Raw genomic sequence first — 8,464 nt, forward strand, 5'->3', positions numbered from 1 at the left:
GCCAGTGACTTTTGGCAGCCTTCACCAGCGGTGCCGGAGAATTGTGGGTGTATATGAGCACAGTATCTGTAGGTGGTGGCCTGTGGCAAGACCCCCTTGGAAATGCACAAGAGCCAGTGGGCTGGAGGGGTTGGTCTCTCTCCCTGTGCCAGAGGGTTCAGACTGGCTGGCTTGGGGGGCAGAGGCCTCCCGCAGCTGCTTGGCTGGCTTGCGGGGGCCAGATAATGGTCAAGGTGGTATTGGAGAGGTGTTTGGACAAATGGTCCCACTGGATCACCTCTCCAATGGGTTCCTCTACAACTGGCCCCGGTCTCCCAGGCTGGCTAACCAGCTGGTCACAGGACCCAGGTTTCCCCCTGTTCCCCTCTCCCTTGCACCCTCCAGTGCTGAAGGTGGAGGAAGTTCTGCTTCGGAGGCCATGCCCCTGACTCCCCTGCTCCATAGCCAACCGCTTTCTCATCGGACTTTGGTCCTTCCCTCGAGTCCTATCTCTGAGAGGAGTCTAGAGCGAGTGGGAGACTTGCTCCCTGCCAACACGGGCCTCCACTCTCGCTATTCCGGCGTGCCTTGCTACAGCAAGGCAAGGTCTTTTGGGTAGCTGTGATAACTTTTATTATTTCTACTATTTCATGACTTACTTTTTGGCTACTATTTAGTGGGTCATAAAAGATATCGCTTCCAACCCAAGAGCTTTGTGGATTAAATATCGACTTTGGATTTATGGCACATGACATCATGCCTGCCAACTGATAACCACAGGTAACCTGCCTGCAGCTGCCAGCTACCTACCTCCAAACATTCCCCTCCTTTTCCTGCCTCCCCTCCTATCTCTACCCATGTTTCCCAAACTACTGCTCATGGGCATGTTCACTGATCTGCCTGTTGAACACGAGCTTAGATTCTTTTCTATCTCGGAGAACGCCTCACACCAGCAGTCTCCCTATGCCTGAAGAAGGGCTTTTGTGCCTGAAAGCTTGCAAAGAAGAAGCTATTTACTTGGTCTAATAAAAGAAATTGCATCTCCCCAAATAACCTGGCCTGCCTATGTCCTTAGACCGATGTGGCTACCACCAACAACCCTGCTACAGCAATATAGCCCAGTCACGGGTGATCTTAGGTCCTCTCCTTGGAGGTGGCAGCATTAGGGGGAGCAGAGGAAGGCACCCACGTGAGTGAGCCAAAGCCCCGGCTCTACCGCGGCCCCTGCACATGGACTCCCGGCCCCATGTGCTGCCCATGGGAACTCAGCAGGGACTGGGCAGGCGAGGGAGCAGGATAAAGCAACACCCCTGGCACACGGGCATCCAGCCGTCTCTTGCTCACCTGTGAGCATCTCTACTGGTGCAACCCCTGGGGCATGGCTGAGCCCCTTGCTCTCCCGCACAGCTCCTGCACTTGGGGGCTTCCCTCCAAGCTTGGAGTCTGCTTCCTTCCCTGCATAGCAAATGCTGCTCCGCTGTGGCCCTCTCCCCAACAGAGGCCCTGCCTGCTCTCTCGCAAGGACAGACTCCCAGCCCTGGCTCCATCGCCCCGGCCCAGTGGCTGCCTCTCAGGAATACTTGCAATCTACCACTGAGGCGAACATTTGGACACTTCTCCGCCTTATTTATCCTCCTTGTTCAGCTCCTGAGACCAGGGCCATGGGAGCCTCCAAATCCTTACAGTTATTTAACATGCCACCTGCAGATCAGTCCTCTCCCCTGAAGCAACAGACTGCCTTCGGTGGCTTGCTGCACACTTACAATGTGCATCGATATCAGGGTATTAAACCAACCCATTACCCAGGGCCTGGCAGCCTGACCAGCCTCTCATGGCGATAAAACGTTTCCCGAGTGCCTCTGTAAATGTCTCAGCATTGTTTGACTACGTTTAGAGCCTGTAAAGTGCCATCGAAACGCCCTTGCTTCCCGGCAATGGGCACCCGTCGCTGCCCACACGCATGCTCGTCTGGCACCAGACCCCCGCTCATCATCTCTGCCAAGCTCCTCAATTTCAGAACCGCCGTCAGCACCCTCCTCCAGCCGCGAGCCAAGCAGCTGCACCACAGTGCACCACCGCCAGCTTGGCCCGGGCCCCGCTGTTCGGCACTGGCGGTGGCCACGCCAGCTCAGACACGGGTGCTTGCACAGGGGTGGTGCCAGCTCTGCTGCTCCCCGCACCCGGGCTGCTCCCTCCTCGCCTAGCACCGTTCCAGGACCCCTTCTCACCGGCTGGCTCCAGGCACTGCTCTCCTTGCGCTGCACTGTGCAAGCCTGCCTGCTGGCACACAAGCACAGGGTCTGAGGGTCTCGTGGCAACATACCTACCGGTAAGATTGCCCAGCTGTAAAGGAAAACTGCACAGCATGAGAAGACAACTTAGATGGGGAAAAGGAGAGAGAAGGAGCACAGCACCCAGCAGGGGACAGTTTAACTTGGATATAAAATCCCACCTCCAAGGGAGGCCCAGCCTGTCAGTGCCAGACTAGGCTCAAACATTGCAATGGCCTGAGGAGAGCTTCTGGTTTTGGTCCAGCAGGAGCATTGGCACAGCCTGCTCAATGTCCCCAGCATTGGCTGTCGCCAACACCCAACGCCTTTGAGGAAGGCTTACAAACACCCTGATGCATGTCGAAGAAACAGGGAGCAGGGACAATGAGGAAAGCCCCGCAGCATGGGAAACTCCCATAGTACACCACAGGCATAATTAAGTTCAGTTCATCGCTGACCAGGGACCACCCAACCTCTTCTTCAATGCCCGCAGGGATGGAGAGTCCACAGCTTTTCTAGGCTGTCTATTCCACTGCCCCAATAGTCAAACAGCAAAGAAATTCTTCCGGATGTCCAGTCTAAAAATAAGTTGCTGCAACTGCAAGCCATTGGTCCATGTCCTCCTCTCTGAAGCAAGCAAGAAAAGGTGCTCCCCCTCCTCCTTATGGCAGCCCTTCACGTATTTGAAGACTCTTATCATGTTGCTTCCTAAGCACCTTTTCTGCTAGCTGAACATAGAAATAATAAAATCATAGAAAAATAGGGCTGGAAGGAACCTTAGGCGGTCATCTCACCCAACCGCCTGCTCGAAGCAGGAACAGCCCCAACTATGTCATCCCACCCAAGGCTTTGTCTACCCAGGTCTGAGAAACCTCCAAGGATGGAGACTCCACCACCTCTCCAGATAACCTGTTCCAATGCCTTACTACCCTCCCAGTGACAAAGTTTTTCCTAATATCTAACTTAAACTTACCTTGCTGCAGCTTGAGACCATTGCTCCTTGCTCCATCATCTGCCACCACTGAAAACAGTCCAGCTCCAGCCTCTTTGGAGCCCTCTCAGGTAGTTGAAAGCTGCTATTAACCCCTGCCCCCCAGGGCAGTCTTCTTTTCTGCAGACTAAACAGGCCCAGTTCCCTCAGCCTCTCCTATGAAGTCATGTGCTCCAGCCCCTAACCATTTTCCTTGCCCTCCACTGGACTCTCTCCAATTTGTCTGCATCTTTTGTGTAGTGGGAGGCCCAAACTGGACACCGTACTTCAGATGTGGCCTCACCAGTGCCAAATAGAGGGGGCAAACACTTCCTTTAATCTGGCAATGTGTGACACTTGGAGACTGAACCCCATCACTCCTGGGTATCCCAAGAGCCCAACAGGCGAGCCGTCTGTCCGCTGGAATCACCCTTCCTATCTGCATTCAACTTCCACTGGTTCCCTAGGAACCAAACCACAGTTGCACCCCACACATCCATATGTCTCTGTTGAGGAGAAGAAACCCTAGCATAAAGGTCCTGAGGGGTAACAAGCACTCTCTTGTCACCCTAGCATAAAGGTCCTGAGGGGTGACAAGCACTCTCTTGTCACCCTACCCAGGGACCTCCCCTCCTAGGAATGAGCTAAAACAAGCCTGGAGCCATTCAACCAACACCCACCTGGTCAAATGCAGGTGACATAAATAGGGTTAGTAAATTCTAGTCTGCAAAAAAAAGCAAATCACAACCTGAACAACAGAGTGGGGCCCAGTCCCCAAAGGTGGGGAGAACTCCAGACCTCCAAAAGCCCTGGAACCAAGCACACTGGTAGCAGATGCAAGGTGGGTTTTAAAAGGAGGCCTGGCGCCTTGAGATGGAGAGACTTCGGCACCCCTAAGCCCCAGAAGAAAGCATGCTAGTGGCAAATACAAGGTGGTTGAGATGAGGCAGGGATCTGGTACCCTCGGGATTCCCAAACCCTAGCACAAAGTGCACTAGTGGCCCGCTAAAAGGTCTAAGAGAGTGAACCAAGCACCTTAGTGGAAGAGGGAGATGTGGGCATTTGAGGAGCAACTCTACTGTCTCCTCTGTTGAGTGGCAAAAAGCCTTTCTTTCTCTAAGGCAGACAAGGTTTTTGGGATGAATCTGATATTGTTTATTAGACCAACTTAAATAGCTGGAAAAACAATTTTTAGCAACTATTTAAATTGGTCTAATAAAAGATATCAGATTCACCCAAAGAACCTTGTCTGCCTGTGTCCTTAGACCAACCTGGCTCCAAACTACACCCCTGCTTTCTTTCTACAAGTCCTTTTCCTCTTCAGACTTGACCTTTTTTACATTTTTATTTCTACCTGGACGCCAAGCTCCTCAGGAAGGGATTATGCAACAGGCACCAGATGGGCACCAAGCGGCTTGAGATGCTGCGGAGACACGCAGGAGATTGAGGGGGCAGAGGGGAGGACTAGAGAGAGATGGGAAACTGTCCAAAACAAGACCTGTCGGGGGAATAAGTCAATGCTGGCTGAAGGGGGAGGCAAGTTTTGGGGTAAAAATAGTGCAGAGCTGCCCTCCTGTGGTCCAAGCTGGCCACAGCAGCTTGGAAGTAAAGCTGGGGGGAAAAAAACAAACCCCAAAAGCGGCTCAGTGCTACCCTCCTGTGATAAAACCTGGGCATTGAAGCCAGTAGGCAAAGGTGGAAAAAAGGTGAGCATAGCTGGCCCAGCCAGCTAGATGGGGGCGCTCCTTGCCCTGCAAGTCACCGAGGCAGCCTGGTAGCCAGCAGACTAGCCAACCGGGGCGGCTCCTTGCCCCACGTCACCCAGCCATGCAGCCAGTTTGCCAGCCTGTCTGCCAGTCAGGAGAGGGAGGGGGAAGAGGGAGGAAAGCCTGCCCCCATTACTGACTGCAGCTGGGCAGTGACTCTGATCCTTCCCTGAGGTCCCTTCCAATCCCAGTGCTCTGGGGGAGGGATGGAAAAACTGCATAAAAGGCAGCATTGTTTGAACTGCCCTGCTTTCTGCCTTGGGGGTCATGATACGACACCCCTGCACCCATCTCCTCAAAATTTGTCAGGCTTCATGCCTTCAGAAGGGGCTACCATCCCGGCAAGGTTCATCCAAATCAGGCCAGAAATGACAAAGTTATAGGCTGTTTTGAGCTTCCCCATGATAGCCTATGGGCGAAATGTTGAAACAGCGAAACCGTTGCGACGAAACGAATCGAAACAAAATTTGAAACAAAATGCTGTTCCATCGAAACGCAAGTCAAAACAGAACGGTGCCATTTTGCACAGCCCTAATGTCCAGTGTGGTGCGCAGCTCACTGTCCCACCCCTGGGTTTGCAGTGACAGCATCAGTTCCCTGCAGCGTTTTCACAATCCCACCTGGACAGGGAAGTGAGAACAGGCCCCTCGTTCTGCACTCCAAACCCCGTGAAGGTGGTCCAAGCTTGGCATTGCAGTTTGGAAGAAAAAGTGGAGGAAAAAAATAGCTCAGTACTGCCCTCCTATGATTCAACTTGGGCACAGGCAGGCAATCACCGAGCTGATGGCTTGATTTTCCCAAAGCACCCAGATGGGCAGCTGGCCGATCAGCCTCCCATTTGACCAGCCAGGCAGTGGGACAACTAGCCAGCTGATGGGCCAGCGGGACAACAGACCAGCCAGTCGACCGGCCTGCCAGCCAGCCATCCAACCGAGTAGGTGACTGGCCTGCCTGCCCGCCAGCTGATCAGCGAGCCAGCCAGCCACAAAAAGCCAGACAACCAGTCAGCTAGCCACAACCCTGGGGGTTTCAGCCCCTTACATGAGCCAGGGTGGGCTCGGTCCCATACTACCAGCTCTAGGAGGGCCAGGATTTCCAGCGTGCAGGTGCAGGGCACACCATAAATCCTCCGTGCCCCTATGCAGGCCCCTCTGCCACCCACAGCTGAGCTGGGGCATCCCTGGCCTCCCCTTGCAGAGGCCAGGCAGCAGCGGGCTTAGGAGCTAGAATATAGCTCAATGTTAAAAAAAACTCTTTCTTTTTCGAACTTATTAAAAACTTCGTTCTTTCTTCCACTTACGAATCTCGATTATCAAAATAGGTGTGGGAGCAATGGCTGGACCTTTGACTCCAATTTATTTGGGGGCAAACATCTGTCATTATATATTTGTAACGTGTCTCTCAAAAAATGGGTGTGTTATGACTTGTGTTCAGCGTGTTGTATTGATGAACGGTATTGCGTAATATCCTCCACTCCGGCTGTAATAAAAATTAATTACACTGAACGTCTGTATTATCCGTATTGTATTAAGAGACTTTCGTTGCAGTTTCACAGATAGGGCAAAGAGAAATTGAAATCGAAAGTGTCCATCTTGCTTATAGGTCATCAAAATGAAGCCTCTAAGGGGCACCAAATGACTTTCTTGCCTAAGGCCACCACTGGCGCAGGCTGGGGGTGGCAGCAAGGTGCCCCACCTCTCTCCCCCCTTGGGCCAGCTGGAGTCGAGCAGGGCTGGATGCTGCACCCCCACCGCTTGTTCTGCTTGGGGAAAAGAAACCAACTTCCAAGAGAAGTGGTGCTGGCTCCTATCTGGGGGTCTTTGAGAGGAGGCTGGATGCACACCTTGCTGGGGTCATTTGACCCCAGTACTCTTTCCTGCCATGGCAGGGGGTCGGACTCAATGATCTGCTCAGGTCCCTTCTGACCCGACCAGCTCTGAAGAAGGGGTGAGATGAGCCGTGCCAGCCCTGAGCGCAGCAGGAGGCAGGGTGTGCACAGGGGTATGTGCCTCCAGCTGTGCACTGGGCCTGTAAATATGAGTCCTGCATCCCCACCCCAGCTGCTGCCTTGGCAGGAAGCACCCATCCCCGCCAGCGCCCTGACCTTGGGGACCGTGCAGCCCACATCCGTCTCGGCAGCACTGTGAGATGCCATGACTAGCAGGGCCAGCAGAGGAAACACAGATGATTTCCAGACTCCTTCGCTGATGACAGCAAGGAGGGGAAGGGGGCTGAGATATGCCAAGCTCATGGCACTGACCCAGGTTAGGATGGCCTTAAAGGCCCTGCAGTAGTGGGAACCCCGCTCTGCTACCATCAGACCCCGGTAAACACCTCTGCCAGCCTCCATCCACCCATCCATCCCTCCATCTATCCCCCGCAGTGCGCTGAGCTGGGGCAGAGGCCAGGAGGCGGCTCCCAGAGCTTGCTCCTTGCTCAGAGTTCGTCATTGTTTCACAGCAAAAGGGAAGTCCCAGCTCCCGGAAGGATCCAGGGCCCGGTCCCACCCTGGGAGCAGCCAGCCTGGCTGGAGACACCTGAGACGCTTGCAGGCAGAGAGAGGGTGAGACTCAGCCGGGATGGACAGTGCAGCCCCAAGCGCAGCAGCATGCGCCTGGCCTGCAGCCAGCTGCACCATCTGGGATGAAATTCCCCAGCGCTGTGCTCGACAGCGTATAATTCAGTGGCCTGAAATGACCGGCTCTGCCTCTCCTGGGCCTGGCGCCGTTGTCCCTGCCTGACCCCTTGCAAACTGAGCCCTGGGTGCTGACCCATTCATTGCTTTAGCTCAGGGTCTGCTTCAAGGTCGCCGCTAGAGGTGGCTGAGGAGCGGCAGTGCCCACCCAGCCGGAGACGCCTGCACGGGAGTTGGGCTGCAGAAGCCCTCCTGGAAGGGGGCAGAGGGGGTTGAGTAGAGGCAGGATCAGCAACCCCCACCAAAAGCCTGCAGGGCAGTGCATCATCCTGCCAGGCCGCAGCAGCAGCTTCACGGGGGAGGAAAGGATGGGGGCTGGCAGGCAGAGGGAGCTGTGAGCAAGGCTATTGTGCTGCGGCCAGCCTGGCGCATCCCTCTTCCAGGAGCTGTGGCTCAGCCCAGCCTTAGCCCCGGAGGCAGCTCAGTCCCTGCCCTGGGACATCAGTGAGGGAACATGAGGCTCCTCGCCCCGTTGCTTCACCCTACGCCTGTCCTAGCAACTGGGGAACGAACCCAGGAGTCCCAGCTCGCAGCCCCTCTTCTTCTCTAACCCCAGGACACCTGTCCTTAGGGGTGGCTGGGGGCCCTAGGGCGGTCCTGCCGGTGCGAAGGAGCCCCGTTTCCATGTGCTTGGGGACAGACCCCTTTGGACCATTGCCATGGAAATACCAAGCACCGAGCACTGCCAATAGGCAGATATCACCAGTGACGAATGCAGTGACATCATCAGGGCAAGCCCACCAGGTGATGACTTTAAAACATATACCACGTAGTGCGACATCAT

The sequence above is a fragment of the Crocodylus siamensis genome, chromosome 6 (assembly GCF_052110815.1).
Source record: "Crocodylus siamensis isolate JL-2025a chromosome 6, ASM5211081v1, whole genome shotgun sequence".
NCBI classification, from domain to species: domain Eukaryota; kingdom Metazoa; phylum Chordata; order Crocodylia; family Crocodylidae; genus Crocodylus; species Crocodylus siamensis.